Raw genomic sequence first — 20357 nt, forward strand, 5'->3', positions numbered from 1 at the left:
TTGCCTAAGGTCCATCTGTACTAACAATGCTGCTTTGGGAGACCTGGTGTAACTGTAGAGTGATGCAGAGCAACTGATACGTGACTGTACTCTGTCTTTTAGTTGGGATCTTCTCTGTGCTGCAAATCCTTGCTAAAGCCCAGGTCCCAATTCTGAAACACTCGTTTTGCTTGTGTGGTATGTACCCAGTCTGTATCAGAAAGCTTTTGGGATTTCCCAAAAGCAGTGTGTGGAGTTGTTACAGATGACTGACGGGATAAATATAACGCTTCCTCTTCCTCCATGTTTCCAACTGCTCACCCGCATTATCAGCAGCTAATGGTACACAAAGACCTGTTCTGTGTAAGCAATTGCTCTCAGCCCCGCAACGGAGTCTTCTATGAGTGTGTGGGGAAGGGTAGGGTGGTCTGAAAGGTGGAGGATACGAGATATGTCTTAGAGGTGACTGTTTAGATGGTGTCTGTGTTCCACAGGCTGGGATGTGCTTTCCTCTGTGTTTCTCCTTCGTGTGCCTCTGACCTCCCTTCTCTTGGGATGTCTTGTCTGGGGTATAATTGCTTCTACCAGAAAAATCCATCATTCTTGGTGTTGTGGAGAATTCCTGACAGACAGTCACTCACTGGGAATTAACTGGTGTCATGAGGAGAGGAGGATGGCTTAACCCCAGCTGCAGGGAGAACAGGAGCTGGGTGGCATTGCTTTGTGCTGACAGCAGGCACCTCTGAGTCAGGGCACCTCGTTCTGCCCCTGCCACTGATTCACTTGTAACCCTGGGCAAATCATTCAACTTTTGTGTAGCTTGCTCTCTCCATACATAGAAAGCTTAATCCCTCCCCCCCTTGTGAAGACTCGCTAATAAATAAGAAATGTTTGTAACCCATGACTATAAAGTGCATTTGTTTGTCTCAAAACACTAGTGCTTCAAAATTTATTTATTGGAGTGAAGAGTGTGTGTAAAATGTCAGGGGAAATAAATGACACCTTACCTAAATGGCCTGTCCCCAGCATGAAATCATGTTCTCTGAACTCTGGTTCAGGTCAGAGTTTCCCTGAGATGGCTGTTTAATACCAAGGAACACAATATTATTCTTTTGCCAAGCAAGAGAAAAACCTGCTCAGCTTCCTCCAAGTTGTCTAGAGGAGAGCCCATGGTGTTTGTGCGTGACCTTGGTGTGTGCATGTGTGGGCTGCCAGTGAGAGGTGCTTTGTAGCTGTTGCTGAAGGGCAGTTTGAACTGTTTTCTGCAGAGATGTCTGTCAAAGGAGCCAAAAACCACCTGTACCACCACGTACAGTGGGCATAGGGTTCTGTCTCTGTGAATCAGAGCTGAGGTCTGCACACTCCTTTCAGAGCTGGAACCTGCTGCTACACACCCCAAGGTATTCTCTGGTACCTGTTTTGTCTTGTTTTCCTTGCACATGCCTTTTGGAAGAAGTCTGTTGTATCCCTTCTGCTGTCTCCCAATGTGCAGCCAGGGCTGTCTGATCCCTTGGGGATATCATGGATTCATTCCACACCACGAAATTAGGGTTTGAGGGCTGGATTTTGTCTATCTTATTAGTGAAAGGAGTTAATCAGTGAGATGTAAAGGAGCTGCTGGGGAGTTTGCTGGTAGAAGCAATTTGTCATGATGAGAAGTTAGGTGCTGGTGTTGGTTTCCTAAAGCGATCTGCTCTGAATTTCCCTCAGATGAGTTATGGCCTGCCTTCAGTGGGACAGCTGGAGTGGGCAAGGCAAAAAAGAGTGGGCCCCTTACCAAAGATCCGACATATGTTGGATATCTGTGCACATGCTCCCTGTGTCACGCGTGTGCTCCTCTGCCTTCCAAAGTGAGAAGCAGCTCTACTTTTCTAGAACAGCAGGAAACAGAGCCTCTCAGTCTGCTGTTTGATGCGAGTGTAAATCCCTTGGGGCTGAAATTGAGCATCATACACATCGCTCCTGAAGGATCTTTGCTGACCTGCAGGGAAGGGTTTTTCAGGCATCTTTGTCTCTTGGACTTTGACTGCTCCAGAAGATGCATGTGACTCCAGTCACATGGAGGTATGGAAGGGCCCATGAAGCTGGTAGCTTTGGTTGGTCACCTCTGCTGAATTCTGCTTGGTTACATGGGATGGAGCAGGACTGTTGCCCTAGGTTAATGCCTGAAAGGTGATATTGTGCTTTGTACCTGCAGATGTAGGTGAAGAGCGAGCCCTCAACAGCCCTGCGGTTCTTCTGAGTCCCCCGAGCTTTTATTGCAACTGGCTGCTCAATTTAAAACAGACAAGCACCCTCAGTGGCACTGCCTTGACTTCCATGAGCTGGGATTTTCCCCTCCAGTGGAAAGTGTCCCTGGTGTCCCTGCTCTCTCCTAAACAACCCTCTGGCGGGGTGAGGCCTGCCAGGCTGTCTCCATGGTTAGGGACAGGCCCCTGGGGCAGTTTGTCATGCTGAAGGGAAGCCTTGTGAAAATTGGTTCCTTTCAGTGAAGCAGCCCTTCGATGCTGGGCTGGACGTGGGCAGGCTGTGGGAGGCCGGCTCCGCAGAGACCTGTTTGTGCATTGCTCTGGAAGGGGGAGTGTGGGTAAGTAGAGATATTTTGCATGACGTTTATGCAGGACATGCAGTGTGTTCCTTGGGAGCTGTACAAGAGAGAACTTGTTTTGTGACTTTTCTTAGGACTTACTTCTTGCCTGTAATTAATGCATGATTTTACTGTACAGCTCCAGGAGATCTCTACAGGAGTAAAACTGAGGAACCAATGCATAATCATGGCTATTTAAAAAAAAAAAAAAAGGGGGGGGGGGGAAGGAACAGGAGCTCTTTAAGGAAAGTTTGTTGACAAATTGGATGTAGTGTTCATGTTTTTTGCTGCTTTTTGAAAACAACTTTTGTTTTGTGGGAGTCCTGATTTTTGTTGCTGTCTGACTAGCTCTATGTTTAGACTTTATTTTTTTTTTTGTCTTCCAGTGTTCATGGCTTGAATGCACTTTTTCTGTCCTCTCCAGATATCCGTTGTGTTGAACCAATATAGACCCAGAGTACAGTGGCTTAAGTCTAGGCCTGTTGATTGTTGGAATTGTAACATGTCAGTGTGGTGGCTGGAAGCTAAAATTTCCTCAGAGAAGTTAGTTGGCCCGCATTCAATTTCTAGAGGACTACTAGCTCTACCAGAAACGCAGCCGTGCTTCTGGTCACTGTGCTTGTGATTTCAGTAGAGACACAGAATTAAACACTGGGCACCAAGTGCCTTTTTGAAGCAGCATTGATTGCCTGGAATGAACGGCACTATCAGGATAGCAGGGAAAATAAGGGTTGAAGCATCTCCCATTGCTAAAATTTTGGTCCTGATTGCTGCAGTACCCGGCAACTTGGCTACGCAAATCTCTGCTCACAGCAGTAATTCACCTGAGCAGGTACAGTTGCTACAGGGACCGTTCATATTGTTAAGCTCTACTCTTGTAAATATAAGCATCTTTTTAACTGATGTAGCTGTGCCTTTTTTTAGAGGGTGTGTGGGGGCATCCTCAGTCAGACCAGATTATGAATGTCAATGTAGAAACAAATTGCTACAAAACCTGGTACAGGCTTTTCCCTCAAATAGTAAGCCAGTGAGTCAAAGAAACACGTTTGGAATTTGCTGCTTGTTTCTTTGATCTTTCCTGTTTTTTCTAAGCCAGAAATATTTCAAGTTGCCAGATTAAAAGAGCTCTTTGACTAAAACCTGACATTCCCCAGCAGGAAATTATTCAGCACAGGGACTGCTGTAGTGTGGTCTCCCCCCTCCCAAGTGTTGTGCAAGCATGTGCAGCTGGAGTGCCTGTTCCTGCTCCATGATGCTGGGTTGGACTGGGTGGCTCTGCAAAACCTTTTTGAGAGTTTTTGTTCTGAAAATGAGGCCTAAGTTCCTCCTAGTGGGACAGGGTTTTCTTGTCCTCCTTTGGCAAGGCGTGCTCTGTTCTCACTTGGAGCCCATGGGCTCCCATCAGCCTGATGGGATCTCCCTGGTTAGGGCAGCAGAAACAGGTATGGGTACCTATGTGTCCTGCTGGTGTGCAGACACAGATTCAAGAGGGGGAAGCAGATCCATGGAAGCTTGAGACCCCTCATGCCTTGTCATGCCCTTCACGTTCCCAATGCATTTCTCCAGCTCCTCAGTTCCCTGAGAAGCTGCAGGGCTCGGCTAGGACCACAAATTGTCCTGCACACAAGAGAGTGGAGTAATGTTTCTGGCCTGGCTGTAGCTCCCTGCCTTTAGTACACAGTCCTTTTTGTTTGAAAATATTGTAGCTTCCAACATGAATCAGTGCAGACTGCTACTGGTCTTAACCAGATCGGCTGAGAACTGCTGAACCTGAACTGGAATAGAACCAAAAACCACACAAGTTTGATTCACTGATATAAATGCTTCAAAAATCATCACCACTTATTAAATCACTTCAGGTGCAGCTGAGGTTTGTTGCAGAGTGGGATTCTTTGTAAATCTTTGGGAACAACTTGGTCCTGCATCAGCAGAGCCTGCTGGGTTCCTCGTGGGCAGAATTTCCCAGGGAGCTGGATGCGGGCTGAGCAGCCTGATTGTGTGGGTGAGGTAGAGAGCAGCCTGCCTGATGCTGTCATAAGCTTTTGTTTTGTCAGGATTTGGAAGGATCTTTTACATAATGATGGTCCTTTTGAGGAGCAGTATTATCCTATTCCTCTTGTGCACTCTCCACTGGAGTCTGAGCAGTGCGCAGCCTGAGCAGTGCTCAGCCCACCAGCTCTGGGACCAGTGCAGCCAGTGGCACAGCTGAGACAAGGTATTCAGCCCTGGCCTGGCCTTCTGCTGCTGTGCCTGTTCTGCTTCAACATCCGTGAATGTTGCTTGGCCCCAGTTGATAGCTCAGGATCTCTCTCACAGCTCTGCACCGCTTAGTCTAAACACACGTAATTGCTTCAACAGCTTAGGGGGCTGCTGTCCAGAGGTAGAAGGGATTTCGTGTCTGTTTCTGCTCAGGCTTATAACAGTGTCCCTTAAAGCAGAGGACAAAGGCTGGTTAGCTTCTCCATAGCCAGACCTGCATTTCAGTGGCACATCTGTATCTGTGGATAGAGTCAGTGGAACAAAGGAGAGTGTCATAGCTCAGGGGCTGAATCCTTCCCTGCTGGGCTGCTTTGGTCCCCTCTACTCCATCCTTAAATACATGGTGCTCAAAATGACCCTGTGTTTGTTAACAGTTTCACACACAGGTTTTCCTCATTCCATTCCTCACTCTGTGGATGTTATGCCTTGTCCTGAAATTACAGGGTGATCTGGCTAGCAATCCTGGCCTGAATTGGAGTGGAACATGAGTGCTAAATGTGATTTACGGCCACAGGGCTTATCAAAGCTGAAGATTTTTTCTTCTGGTGGACTGCAACACCAGTTGCTTTTGGTTCTTGAAGTATGGTGGATATAGAAGCATACAGCAATTCAACATGTTTGGTTTTGTAGTCTGTAACTGTATCCATGAACCACTGTGATCCTTCTTGCCAATCTCGAGACCAGATTGCTGGAAAGATCCACCCTTCCATCTACCCCTAAATAATGTGCTGTGTTTACCATGAAAGACAGCAGGAAGACCTTTCCACATCAGGGGGAGTGATGATGTGCTAACAGCTGGAGTTCAGTCAGCATAAATAACACAAACCAGGTCATTTGCCTAGTGGGTTTAAATGGTTCTTGCTTCCCTTGGTCATATGCTGCTTACCTGGATGGTCTTTCAGAGCTGTTGAGGTCTTGCCTTGCATGTTGTTCACCTCCTTCAGATGAGCTGGATATTCTGAGGAGGCATGTGGGACTTAGCAAACCTGGCTGGAGAGACTCGTAAGCAGGTTTTACTCTGTCCCTGCTGTGCTGGATAAGCCATATGCATATGGACCGACAAGCCCCTGTTGCTTGTGGGCTTTTCTTCTGCAGGGGGCTGTGAAGCTTCCTAGTGTTTTGCCAAAGACCTGACTGGGATGGAAAGATGGCAGAGGTCAGGGCTGGTCAGAGGTGCTGCAGATGGTACATTTGCTGACTGCTGATCAGGGCTGTTGTTCACTCTGGTGCAGGCAGGGCTGGTGGAGAAAGGCATCCACAGACACTGTGGAAAGAGACCTCCTCCAAAGTGTGCCATCTGTTACGCTAGCTGTGTGCTGGTACTATCTGTGGTCTATTACCTCATTTGTTTCAGGAGGGCAGAACAGTTGAAGTGATGGTTGGGAGTCAGGCCAGGTTGGACCACTATCTGCTTTTGTATCATCAAGGGTCTGCACATGCCTGTAAAATGACTTGTATATTATTTCACTCTCCTCTGTGACTAGTAAACAGCAACTGCAGGGCATCACCTCCATTTCCAGCTGAGAAAGTGGTGGTCAGCATTTTGCTGGCCTGGAAAATTTGGGTAGATATTTTGCTTCCTGTTGATCAGGTCTTAGGAAGAAGTTGCTTCATTAGTCTTGGTACAATTGTCTCTGTGAAAGCAAACACCATGTGCTAGCTAGTCTTTGGCTTTTTTATAAGGTCTCTTGTCTTGATGTTTGGGGCAGGGAGTGGCACTTACATGGTGCTCAAACAGTGCTTAGCAGAATGTAAGGCTTGATATTAGTGCTGAGTGATTCCCAGCTAAGGTCTGAATAATTAATTAACACCAAGCCCAGTTTCAGTCACTTCAGGCTTCTGTTTGTGTCTGATGTACTTGCCTCCACAGAGCTGGAAGTTTCTGAGGGCTCCTGTATGTGCGTAGCAGGGTTGCAGTGTGCTCTCTGCTCTGGTTTCCAGTACCAGATGTGGGCTGGTTCCTGGCCCTGAAACCCTGTGGGCTCTGCTGAGGCTGTACCCACCAAAGGATGGCTACTGCAATTCAGAAAAACATCCCACAATTTCCTTTCACCACAGCGCTGCTAAGCCTTGCCTGCACGTCTGCATGTTGTGTGAGGAAAATACAGCTGCCTGCAGCTGTTGTAACCAGCAGTGTATCTGTGCCGTGTGATCTGTCTTCAGAAATAGTAGTGCAAAGACGAGCCATTGCTAGTATTTGTATGACCATAGGCTGGAGGGATGCTCTACCTTGCTTTGGTGAGCATTGGACAGACATGTGATGAAGTAGGCCCAGCCCAGAGGAGCTTCGGGTTTAAAATACCCCAAAAGGTGGAGGGGGAATGGGACATGCTTTTCCTACACAGACATGGCTCTAAGCTCCCACAGGAAGTCTTAGGCAGACCTAGAAATTGAATCCTGATCTTCTGAGGCCAAATCTTAGCCTTAGCCACAAAACCCAGCCTCTTGCAGATTATCAGGAGTGTTTCTCACCTCTCCTATGTTTGGACTGTGTGTTCATCTAGGATTATTTGCTTAAAAGTCCCCAAACTGTGCTGTTGTAAATGCTTGGTTCCACTATCACTAATGAATTCAGTAGCTCTGGTGATGATGACTTTCCAGCGGGCTCAAGCAGATTAAGCACCATATGAATTAGAGCTGTGGAAACCCCAGTAAGCCTTGTAATTTTGCTAGTGTCCCAGGAGAGCAGTACTGTTGTTAGTTACTGTGGGGAAGCTCTGATTGAAAATAGTACTATAGAAAAGTCTATGAACTGCTGATGTATTCAGTGTTTCCAAGCCAGTATCAATAAAAGCCAGTCCTGCTTTTTACTGTAAATACAGTATTAAAATTTACAATTGGTCAAGAAGGTTAATGTGATTTTACAACTACTCTGAGATTTCTCACCTGGTGGAATTTGAACAATGATATTTATTCCTTACAGTGATGGTTCTTCAATTTCTGCGTTTCTCAAACACTTTTCATAGTTAGGCTGAAATTTCCCCCATCACAGACCTAGAGAGACTCCTTTCTCTGGAAGAAAGTAGATTATTGGAGGTTGCATAGTAGTAGAGAGTCACAACATTAACAAATGGCTTGAGAGCGGGCAGGTGGAGGAGTTTCTGAAAGAAGGAGAAAGCAACTATGGCAGTCAACGGCTTCAAGGAGACAGACTTGTAAAGCTCTCTACTGCTGTTTTTCTTCCAAGCAGGCACTGTGAAAAACAGTGCTGCCTGTTCAGAAAACCCTTCCCTAGCAGCAGGCACCCCCAGCATAGGCCAGTTGTTGTTTCAAGGGTCAATACTGAAGTGTCTCCTGTGCTCAACAGTGGTAGCCTTTGAGCTCTCCCAAGGGCTTTGAAATTGGTTGCTTACCTTTGAGTAGCACATAAGGGGCTGCTTGCCTTTGAAGTCTTGTTTGTACTAGGGATCCTTTCATTTGCAAAAAAAAAAAAAAAAAAAAAGCACCATTGCTCAGCCCAGGACTTTCCACCACAGGAGCTTGAGTGCATTATGCAGTCCCTAACTCAATCTAGGTGCTGGAGCTGCTGAAACATTGAATAGGACTGAGGGTGAAAGGAGTGTGTGCAAGACCTGCCTCCTTATTTGGTGGCTGCTCTGGGTGCTCAGAGCTTGCTGTGCTCTGTGCTTCAGCCGTGGCCTGGACCATAAGGGGATGGGGGTAGTGTCCGAGGTACCCAGAGTTGGCATGAGGGTAAGGGTGTGCTTGGCCAAACACTTGCCTGTGCTAGAAACAATTTGCAAGCTGAGCTTCCACGACAAGCTGTCCTAATGGTGACACAGCATCAAAAGAGTCTATTGAAAGATCCTGTCCCTCAAAGAAACAGGCTATACCAGTAAAAGGACTTCTTTTTGCCTGTTACATTGCATCAGTATTAGCGTCTTTTCTGCAAGAGCTTTGTCTGGGCTAAGAGTGATGTTTTTGATGCTCCTGACCAATGCTTCTGTGCTGCTGTAATGTATAAAGGTAGAGTGAACCTTGAAACAGAGCTGTGTATTTTTTTAAAAAAATGCAGTTAATGGCTTTGGGTTCTGTGCCCTGCTCTTCAGACTGTCCCTGAGCCTCTTTTTTCCCCTCAATGTAAAACAGACAGGATACTTACCCACTTACTGCAAAGTGTTCCAGCATCCAGGGCTTTAAAACAACTGCATAATTCCTTGCATTTGGCTTATCTCCCAGCTTTGAACTAGATATAGTGGTCCCGAGCACAGTTGTTTCAAACCTGCTTTGGGCTATCATCCTTCTCGAGCAGCTGGGTCCAAAAGCATTGCTGACTGTAAACTGGAACTGACAAATTTGGGATCTGCTCTGTTTGTTTAAACCCATCTGGTCCCAACTCAACTGGATTTCTTGGACTAAATCATGGCCAGACAGGCTTCCAAAATGGTTCTGTGTATCTTGCGCAACCATGAGGGCTAGCTGGAGGGTGTTTGCCCAGCCTGAACCCTGCCATGGGAGTGATGGTGGAGGGGCATGAGGACATGACATAAAACACTCTTCATGAAATGCATTAACAAATATTTCCAATGAGCGTGTGGTGGGCCTTAATGGACATAGCTGTTTCTAAAAGCCTGAGCTACTTTTGAGGCTGGTATTGGGATTCTACCTTCTCCTGCACCGGGAGGATAATCATCCTCCCTTGATAATCCATGGTTTGTGCTCATGTGTCTGCAGGCTTCCCGGGCTAAACTATTGAGATGCATTTTACGCGCCATCAGCAGTGTGAATAACTGGTGCTGGGGGAGGATGAGGGTGTAGGGTGCTCTGGGCTGGAGGTACTGTCCTTCAGCTTCCTCACCCCTGTGAGCGTCGGCTGTGGTTTTGGCTGGAACTAAATACTGGGGGAGGGGGGATCCTGCATCACCGTTGTGGTGAGTGGCTTAGAGATGTTTGCATTGCAAAGTTCTTGGCCCACTTTCTGTAGTGGAGCTGCAAATAAGCTTTCTGATGTCCAAGACCCGTGATAAATACTTTTTTGATGGAGCCATCAGTGGAAAACAGAGCGCGGTGGTGGGGGAGAAGGTGCAATGCCTGGACTCTCTCTCCTGTGCATCACGGCTGCTCCGGGTCCTTGGAATGAACATCTCTGCCCAGGAGCATCTGAACATGAACATGTTAATAGAAGGGCCGGTGGGCGGATTTATGGCCCTTCTGCAAGGCGTGCCGGAGCGGAGGCGGGAGCCGGTGAGTGCTGCGGTTGCCGGCAGCTCCCCAGGGCGGGCTGGCATCCTCTGCCCTCGCTTCTTCCCAGGGTCTGTACCCTTGGGTAAGCCCATGCCAGTTAATTTAAACACAGGTATTGGAAAAAATGGACAAACCAAGCTTTCAGTCTAGACAAACCCTATACAGTATGCTCAGAGTCAGCGTTGTCTCCAGACAGCATCTGCTCCTTTGCGGTGGAGCTCTGGTGACCAAGGTTCCAGGCTGACTGGCAAGGCTGGAAGAGGGCACCAGGTTGCCCTGGGTAATAACCACTGTCCTCTGTGGTAGAGGATATGGTTGCATGAGATGCACTGGGCGGTTTCCAACTCTGCATCTCTGCTGAGGTAACCAAATTGTCTTGTTAGTTCTGGAAAATCTGCCTTCTGTGAAAGAAAAACGTTTTTACAGGGTCCCTGGCACCTGGGGAACTCTGAGGGCACCAGGGGTGGAGAAATACTGCTCACTGTAGAGAATCCTGTGATGACCCAGTGGGAAGAGGAGAGTGCTTGCTCCAATAAGGCATTTAGTTTTGCTGTCGCTGCTTTCCAGAGATTTAAAACAATTGGGAACACTCATCACCTACTGCCTAAAGGTTTGTTGGCAAGCAACAGAAACTCTTCTACTGGTAGTTTTTTCTGGCACTTAGGGCCTGTTGTGCTGGGAGGAGCAACCCGGCCCGCCTTAGCCAGCAGCCTTGGCTGGGGAGGGGAGGAGGCTACGTAAGGGTGCTGTAACTCTCCAGGCAGAGAGGAGCTGCTATTCCTGCCCTGGGCTGCGGGGAAGGGAGCTGTGGGCCTGAAGCATGTTGGTGTAGCATTTGGGGTTAGTTGAGCTGGGGAGCTCTTGTGCTGAGGAGATGGCAGAACTGTAAATCATCAGCAAGCTGCGGAAGCAGTTAGGGCCGAAGGAAGGGATTAGAAGCAAAATCCATTATAAAATGTCAACGTGGGTGATTGCCCTTGCTGGGGAGGGGGTCTTGTCTCTGGGCAGCAGAGGGAACACTGCCCTTGTGTTGTGACCATCCCTCTGGAAGGGAGAGTCACTTCCAGGTCTGCTGCCTGGATTCTGTCCTGTGTCCTGCCCTCCCACTCTATAGTGATTTAATTTGGATGCTTTTCTCAGATCCCCAGAAAGGAAAGTGCTGTAAACAGCTGCCAAGCAGGATTTGGCATTGTAGAGCATATTTAAATGCTGGGGCCTGGTTGGATGATGGTACGAGAATGTTTCTATATTTTTTTGTGTGTGTATGTTTAATAGGAAGAACATATTCTGTTCTGGTTGAGTGTATGTTACTTTTCTTAGTGTGCCTGTTAGTACAGTAACTTACAACCCACTCTTTTCCCCTGCTTCTAAAGTGGCACTGGTATTGTGTTACAGCTGTAATGTATACAAAGTCTTGCACAACTCTCTGTGTAACATTTTTACAGTCGTGATGACCTTGAAGGATTTAAAAGAAAACTGAATGCAAACTCTGGCACCATTCCTGCGGATCCTTAAGCATGTGCTTAATTTTGTGTGAGGTAGTATGAGCATGAGTAGTTCCATTCCACCCAATGGATGTAAAGATAAGTGTCTCTGTGGCTGATTGCAAGATCCGAGTCTACGTATGATGATTCATTTCGTGCACATAACTGTATGTGTGTGCATGCCTTATACGTATATCATGCAGTTGTCTTTATTATGTTGCTTTGACCAGATCAGCTGTACTTTGTGCATTAATCCATATTCCTTGGACATGCTGCTAACTAGTCCTGTGAAGCCTGGAACAGAGCTGTTTCTCTTTCCCACTTTCCCATCCCCCAGATAAACAGTGAACCAGAGAAATTCCATTTTTCTTTTGTACCCCCATCATCATCCTCAAAGTGTGGACTTGTTTTCCCCTTTTCTCCCCAGCTAGAGGCTTCCTGACAGAGCCTCCTCTGATCCAAGCAAGATGCTCAGCTGACATGTTCAGGAAGGGCAGTTTCATCCCTGAAGTTACAAACAGGTTTGTTCAAGGATAAAGCTAGGATATTTATACCCCGGGACAAGAGACACCAAGCTCTGCAGAGGCCCGAGATGGTGGTCATTAACTTTTCCACATCACATAGCCAAAGATGCCATGCCTTTTTAGAAACTTCTGAAGTGTTGATTATGCTTTCCTCCTCTTTGAAGTCCAGTCCTATTGGATTCAGACATGAGAAAAGGCAAGATTTTTTTTTTTTTTTTAAAAAACATGTTAATCCCCCCCCTCCCCCAGTATTTAGCTGGTGCAGAGAAAAATATGATGAAAGGTTGTTTTAATGTATTCTGGGAAGACAAAGGCAGAGCTGTCTTTTCAGCCCATGAGAGGGACAATCTGGTGAAAGGCATGGTAGTTATCACCAGGTAGTTGTCTCTGTGTGGTAGTGGGAGCACTCTCTTTTAAGAGAGGGAATATAGCAGAAACTGTGTCTCCCTGTGGGCTGCTGCCTGGGGTTTGGCTCACCTGAGGTCCTGTTAAAAGCCAGGCCTAGCACCGTGAGCAGTATCCTGTGGGTTTATAGCAGGCATCTCTCTCATCTACGTGTCACTGAGGTCCCTGCAACCAGTGCTGAGGGAAGTACATTTTGGATGTTGGTCTGTGGCACCTGCACCTTACCTTTCTTGTTTCTTTTCAGTGCGTGATCTTAGGGGTATTGCAGTAAAGTCAAACTCATTAAAATATGATAGCACTGCTGATGTTTTCAGTACGAGCAGGGTTTGCAAATAGAGCTGTGCAAATCTGTCTTCTGTTTGCCCAGCCCTTAAGTTTAGAAGGTTACTTTAAAATGCAAGTGGATAGTGGCAGATGCTCTATGTAGTGCATGTCTGCCCTCATGCTGGCCCACACCCTGGTCACCTCTGTGTGGTCTCTTGGCAGTCAGACATTATATCTTGATGTGACAAGAGTTGGTTGTTAACTTACAGCTATAAATCTGTTGGGACTACAGTGGAAGTCTGTCAGTGCTGTGCAGGTGGCGAGTGGCTTGCTTAGCTATGACTTTTTTTTTTTTTCCTAACAGCTTGTATTTCTGCAGTGGTAGAGCCTGTTCTGGTCACAGTGGAGCAGCAGAGTTAGCAGTGTTTATGGGGCATTCTTTCCAATTGCTGTGGTCTAAACACATGTACACCAGCATTGAGTTACTTCTGCCTGGAAGCAAGCCACAGAGCTATATATAAAATATGTTTGAACTGTTGCAGTAATATTGTTGGTATAAATAGGAGAAAGGAGTAGCACCAGGGCTTCCCTTCCTTAGAGCCGATTCAAGAAGACTTCCCAGTGCTCCATCTTCAGTGGAAAAGGGTTGGGAGGGTGGCATGAAAGCAACAACAAAATGCCACACGACTAACGTTCAGGGAAGAGCATAAAGTATGTGGTACTTGGGTCTGGAGCACCGGCTTCCTGCTTGACAGTTGCTCAGCTCTTTTCTCTTGTGGCGGAGTATCTGTCAGAAATCCCAGAGGGTTCAATTTGCAGCGACCTGGTCCCCCGAAGCCATGGAGTTTGGTCTGTGGCGGTCTCTTGCTTTCTTGTGACTCCAAAACTGTTGCTGAGTTTTCTTGAACTCCTTCTGGCAGATGTTTCCCTGCTCAAGCTATCAGACAATTAGTTGGGTTACTTGTGGAGCTTCTAGTTGTCCTGGTCATCATGTTGTGACATATTATAGGGTGCAGTATTTTGAAGTGACATCATTGTGTGGCTTCACAGATGCACTGGGATGCTGCTGTCATCTTTGAACCGTGTGAAGCATGCACAGTACTTCTTCCAGGCAGTGCCTGGACGCAAAACAACTTCTGCAATTTCTAAGTACTTTTCTGGTTCTTTGTATGAGATTGTTTAGTGCAAGTCTTTTCTTGGTCAGCTTGGCTGCTGGAGCAGATTCTGCCAATTTCTGTGGTCCTTTCTGTTACTAATAGATTGTTATCTCACCCCAAAGAAATGTAGGAAGTGACCTCTATAGAAATAGCAGAAAGTGGTGAGAAGCACTGGGCAGCCAGTGTTAGTCTTGTGGCTGATGTTAATTCCATCTTTAAACTCTTAAGTGCAAATTTGTAAACAGATCCTTTCACAATACTGTCTCCTAAGTGCTTTATTGCCGGTATCAACCTGTGATATTCCAAGGACATAAGAGAGGCAAGGTTTGCAGGTAGAAGTAATGTCTTTCCGTAAACAGACTGATACAATTAGAAGAAGAGTGGCAAGATTGTGGACAGGTGGGAACATTTTCAGGGTTCAGTACTCCGTGAACGCTACAATCATTTCTTTCTGCATTTTTTTTTTTTTTTTTAAAGACTCTCAATCATCAGTTGCATTCTTAGAACTCTGACAGGCAGTCAGCTCCGTTGCATCCAACACCTCTTCTCTGGTTGGTGGTGGGAATTGCAGCCTGCGTTCATGCAGGGGCCAGTTCTTGTGCAGGCATGACAGTAAAGCTTGTATCCAGCAGTTGCCCACTACCTAGCTGCCAGTGCATCACAGCAAGGAGTAGACACAAACTGCATAGAAGGTTTATAGCTATCTTTTTGCCAGAGGACATAAAATACAGTTTGAGCAGGGTTGGCATGGTGGTTCAGTACAAATAACAGTCAACAGCGATGTTCTGACTCTTTAAGCCTTGCTTTGCTGTTCAGTCTTACTGATTGCCCTTCAAGTGTTTATCCACTTTGTATATCTTTTGTTTAAACTGTAGAAATGTACTTCGGTTGTGTAGTTCAGGTATTTCTGAACTACGTGTGTTGCTCAGAGTTATTCTTACCGAGAGAGATTCTAAACGTTTCTGAGTAGGTGAATGCATCTAGAACTGTTGATTAGAAAATCACACATTGGGAGCACTGACTCTTTGCTGAAGACTGGAGTTCCATAATCTCTTGTTTTGTGTTCTGCTTTTTACAGCAGCAATTTTTGCTAAGAACTAAACATGTAAGAACAGAAGTGCTTTGTGAAGTGCTGAGGGAACAGAAGTTGGTTGTGTGCCTGGGTCTAGGTCCTTCTCACTTTCTAAACAAGGGCAGTAAAGAAATGGTGGTCGTTGTAATGGTTTGTTTTCTTGAAGTATGGTAGGAGCTAGGTGGTAACAAAGACAAAGGGGTTTTTAAGCCCGTGGATAAAAATTGCTTCCTCTGTGCGTGGTTTTACTGCTTCGGTTCTCACATTTGGTAATTCTACCAGTTGCCCATGCTCCTGAGCCTAAATGTAGGCTACAGGAGACCTGCTTTTCCAGTGTTACTCTTTCTGTTTCAGGGTTTTAAGCCACTTGGATGGCAGCCTTCTTCTTTTTTGTTAAGTCGCCTTTAACGAACTCCTCAAATAAATCAGCTTATGTTGGTCTATTGTACCTCTCATTTACAGATTTTGCTTCCTTCAGGAAAAGAAACTGAAAAGGTCCTTGGGAAAATTCGCAGGAAGAAGTGATTTAAGGGCAAAGTATGTGAAGGAAAGCGGTCTGAATGAATGATTTAATGAGTTTGTTTAGGATTCCTTTGTAGTTATCTACATAACCTTTAATCTCTGTGTGCAGCTTATTGTCTGGTGGTGGTTTCCTCTGTGTGTATGTGCGTAAGGGAGAGAGGATCAATGGGGTTTCCTGCTGCGAACTTGCAGGGGGAGTTATTCAGGTCTTTGGGGTGCTGATTCTAGGCCATAAAACTCGCAAGAAATTCTAACTGTTTGGAAAAGACTAAACCAAGTTATGCATCTGGGACAGCAGTGGCTGTGAATGATGTCTGCCTTTTCTCTAGTACCAGTTTGCATCTTTGAAGCAGAAGGATGACCCAGCGGTGCGTAGCTGGGTGGGCACATGTGGGTTTGATGGAGTTGGCCATGCCAGTGGCTGATGAGCCAGCGCAGTGATGCGGACATTGTATTACCAGTGAGGGACTGTTCTCTTAAGTTTGTTTTCTCAGTCTTTGGCCCACGTTCCTGTGTATCACTTCTCCTGCAGGATGTAGTCTCCTTTCTGGCTGACAGGAGAAATCTCTTGGGTGTTCAATATGCATGTTGACTGACAGATGTGAAGAGCTTCTTAATTCTAGGATGCACGAAGGGCAGATGATGGTAAAGGCTCTTCTGTAAGAAGCTTATTTCTCAGGACAGAAGGCAGGGAGGAGTGCAGGAAGGGATTGCTGAGAGCTAGGCAGTGAGTGGTGGCTGGGTTGGCTATTCAGGAAGCTTGGGTGGCTCCTTCCATATATCCTGATTGGTTTTGGGGAAAAAAAAAATACTCTCATGCCTTCCTTTAGTTAATTTTTAAGCATTCTTTAAAAATATTGTCCCTAGCATCAAGAGGGAGTGAGATACAGCAATGGTGTGGCATGGTCCATGCAGTAGATGGCTGCTGGAATTTGGCAGGGAGGTAAGGTTATCCCAGCTCTGCTGCTAATTTGTTGCATGACCACAATCAAGACGTTTTACCTCAGTGTTTCTGTTTTTTTGCCACCTAGTCCTCTTGTATCTGGTTATAGATTGCAAGCTGCGTGAGAGTACATGTTGCTACCTGCTATAAGCACAGGAGGCCTTCATGTTCCCTGGGACTTACTGCAAGTACTGTGAGATGAATACTGAATAGCCCAGACAATGTTTAGGGAAAGACTGAATATTAATCTCTTTACTACCTCCCTCCTGTAGGTATGGTGTCTGTGTGATAAATGCTGTGTGCTTGCTCTGTCCCTCCGGTTGTATTTATTCCAATCTTAGCATCTTTTAAATTGCTGATAAGTGTTGGGGTTTTGTTGTTTTTTTTTTTTTTTTTTTAATATAATTTAAATCTGCTTTAACCAAAACCATTTTCTAATCCCCTGAGGATGCAAGTATGTACCTTCCCCCATAGCATCACTGCAGTCTTAGGGAGATGCACGTGTAGGAGAACAAGGTGTCTATTTCTGGAGTGGTTCAGGTGTTAGACAGGAGCCTTCAGGCACTGGGAGAGGTGAGCTCTCTGACCTCCTGTGAAGGGGACAGATACCTATTCTGTCTAAGGAATCTGGGCATAAAAAGGTAAGGCTTTTACATACAGAGAGTCTCTTTAAATCTTTCCTGGGGACTTAAATACAGTACTTCTCCAGAAGACCAGTGTGGCTGCCTTCATGGCAATGAGGGCTGGGTAGATAAAGCTGCGACCTGGAGACACAATTTAGAAGTAGCAGTCGATGACTTTTAGGACAGAACTGCTGTGCACGTCAGTGGTGAGGGATAAAAATAGATTGATTTGGCATGGGGCATTATGTGTGAATAAAGAAATCATGAATTACAAGTGTCACCTCAGGCAGGCTGATCAAAAAGCTTTTCTTCATCCTGCATCGCTCTAGATTGTGTGTTTCTACTCTTGGATTTAAGGTTGACCACCAAGATCCCCTTCCAAGCCTTGTCAAACAGTGCAGTGATCCATTTAAACCCCAAATAAGCCCCAGTGAGAAGAAACGAAGGGGAAGGGGATTGTAACATGGTGCTTTTCTTCAAGCACTGAGAGGTGGCTTTCCTTCTCTGGTTCCCCTTGGCAGGGTTAACTGTGGGGAAGGCTTTCTGCACCCTCTCTGTCGGTCTGGCTTCCCCATGTCCAAGTTTAGTTTGAACATATGCGTAGTTTATGGAGTTCAACGGGAGGTGGTTTAGGATGGAGCTCCTTGCCACGGCAGTATCAGTATTAGAAATGCCATGTTACAGCCTGTGTGACTTCTCCAGTGTCAGGAGTTCTGCAGAGCTGCTGCTGTTTCCTTGGGGGGGATGCCCACCTCTGACACAAAGCTGTGGACTTTTCACCGTTGGCTGTTTGTATTTAGGAGCGGGCCCAGCTTGGGGCCGGGGCTGTGGGGAGGGAGTTTGGCAGAGCTGCAGAGGGAGCAGCCTTGCCAGCCCGTGCCCACATCCCTGTTTGGCTCTTTTCCTTGTTCTTGTCTCTTGCTTCTCATGAGTGCTAAAGCCTGGGCGAAACAGAGGGGAAAGAGCCTTTCCTATCTGGGAAGTGATGATTAAGGATGATAAACAGTGACCCTTATGCTGAGAGAATCGTTTGTTCCTGCTTGATTTCAAACCCTTATATGAGTAACTGAAATGCTGCCCAAGGGAGCTGTATTTACTTTTTTTTTTTCACTTCTACTCACTGAAGCACTTTCTTTGCCTATATTCAGGCCCTGTGCATGGATTTGGAGGAGACCAATATCTAACACTGCCAGAAAGTCAGAAGTTGCTTCCTTTGATCTCCACTGTTGGGACAGATTGATGGGGGAGCATTGCAAGTCCTTGCTTGTACCTAATCTGGTTACAGATAGTTCTCTGTGCAGGGGAAGGTGAATTGGTTTCTTTTTCTATTACAAAGAAAAAAATCTCTGGACAAATTGCCTGTGTGGGAGGGCAAAAGCACCCCCTATGTAAAAGTCTGGTATCTTGCCTGCTCTCTTTCCTTATGAAAAAGTAATGGACATCTACAAATTGAAAAAATCTGTTTCTTGTGAAGAAGTGATCCTGCACAATTCCAGGTCCTGAGAGCTCAAGGAATGGCTTCTTTGAAGCCTGCCCACACAGGATGTGTGTCTCTGCCGTGTCCCATAGGGCTCGCCTGCCCGTGGAGCTGGTCCATTGACTTCATGTGCAGATGCTTAGTCTGGAATACATCAGGATTGACTCTTTATGTGCCAGCAAACCTGTGGCCTTTTTGACGTCCCTTTTTCTTTTTTAAAATACACATTTTTCACACAATCTTCACAAACTTTGTTTACATCAACAAAAAGAATTCCCCACAGCAAATCAAAACAGCATCATCACAACACCAACAAAGGTGGACAATTTACACATACTCCACCCCTTGTCCCTTCACCAGATTTGTATCTCTGAAGCTCAGATATTCTGAAGGTTTTGTGAAATCTCATGAAAATAGGAGTCGGGCCGCTTTTACGGTGAGAATGATGGCTGAATGGGAGAAGGAGATGTTACTGCTTACCATGTCTTTAGGCAGTGTTGGTAAGGTTACACGTGCCTCTCCTCATCCCTGTAGTATTTTAGAAGAAATTGAACCTTGGTGTGGAGGTGGGGGAAGAGAAAACTGGGGGGTCAGGCTAGTGTTAAGTGAAGAAACAGAAGGTAATTATTTAATGCAGGTCATGCTGCAGAAACTGGTAGGAAATTAACCCTCTGTGTGTCTTCTTTTGCAGGCCAGAGACACTTGCAGATGTGTGCTGCTGTCAGTTCTGAATTCCCTCACTATGGTTCCTGGTAGAGGTGCTTTAAATAGCCTCCCACCCACTTCCCGGGGGGCTGTGCAGTGGTATTTATGGCCTCCCTGGGACTGCCTTACTCCAGGTGCACGGGGAAGGCAGCAGAGCGCAGATTCAGCACGTAGCCCCCCGACAGCTGGGGCTGACGGGTCAGGAATGCGGTCCTGACAGCTGGAATGGGGCTGAAGGCAGCCAGCACGGTGGGGAGGCCGGGAGGGGAGAGCAGGCGAGGGAGGCTCTGTGGGGAGATGGACGCACGCACGCACGCACGCGGTGTGCAGGCGCGTGTGGAAAGACAGCCTGCCTGTTTTGTTCCCTGTTCTCTCAACTGCCTGGATCATTTTTAATAAATGTGTGCACACCCCTGTGTGCAGCGGCAGCTGGCAGAGCCATTAGAGCTGAGGCTCAGCATTTCCACCAGAACATCCCCCCCCATCCCACCTCTGCTTTTGTGCAGGCTCACAATTGTAGTGTAATGCTTCCCATAACCCAGGGATTCAAAACCTTTGGGCCAGTTGGTTTCTACCCTTGCCATTCTTGTGCCAAGGTGTGTCATTCATAATTTGTGTTGCGGGAGATTGTTCCCTGATGTTCTTAAAGTGGTCATCTTGAAATCAAATCGCCTAGAATTGGGAGCTGTTTGTTGTAGATGATGATGTTCCGGACATAGCTCTGAATCCTTTTACCCCATGAATGCTGCTTCAGATTGAGCATTGGCTGGAAACATCTTGAAATGTTGCAACAACTCTGTGTGGTGAATTGCATGAAACCAGTTTGATGGTCTTGGAGTAGTTCCTAGAGGGTCAGTTAGGCAATTGGTATGAGTCTGAAGTGGTGGCGGTGAGCAAGGCTTGTGAGACTTACTGCAAGAGACACGGAGACTGCTCTGTCAAAGCAGAGACATTCTGAGTTGGTCATGTATTGGAGCTTGGCTTACTGCTGGTGCTTTTGCAGGTGGAGCATTTTCAGTCTCCAGGCTTGTCAAGAGAGTACTCTTTGCTAGAGCTGAGTGGTTTTGTTGTTTGTGTGTGTTTGTAAGTCAAACATCCTCTGCAGTTAATTTCATCCACCCGTCTTCAGCCCTCCCCCTGCCAGACCAACAATAAAAACCCCAACTCCTGAA

The 20357-nt window shown here is 46.5% G+C and overlaps 1 protein-coding gene across 8 annotated transcripts in view; it reads left to right on the forward strand.

Annotated features, from left to right (window-relative positions):
• MAPKBP1 (mitogen-activated protein kinase binding protein 1) overlaps window positions 1–20357 on the forward strand; it is a 104308-nt gene that overhangs the window by 1704 nt on the left and 82247 nt on the right. The gene's annotated exons all lie outside the window — the stretch shown is intronic.

Source organism: Tyto alba, unplaced genomic scaffold (assembly GCF_018691265.1).
Source record: "Tyto alba isolate M040663 unplaced genomic scaffold, T.alba_DEE_v4.0 Super-Scaffold_18, whole genome shotgun sequence".
In the NCBI taxonomy this organism is placed as follows: Eukaryota; Metazoa; Chordata; class Aves; order Strigiformes; family Tytonidae; genus Tyto; species Tyto alba.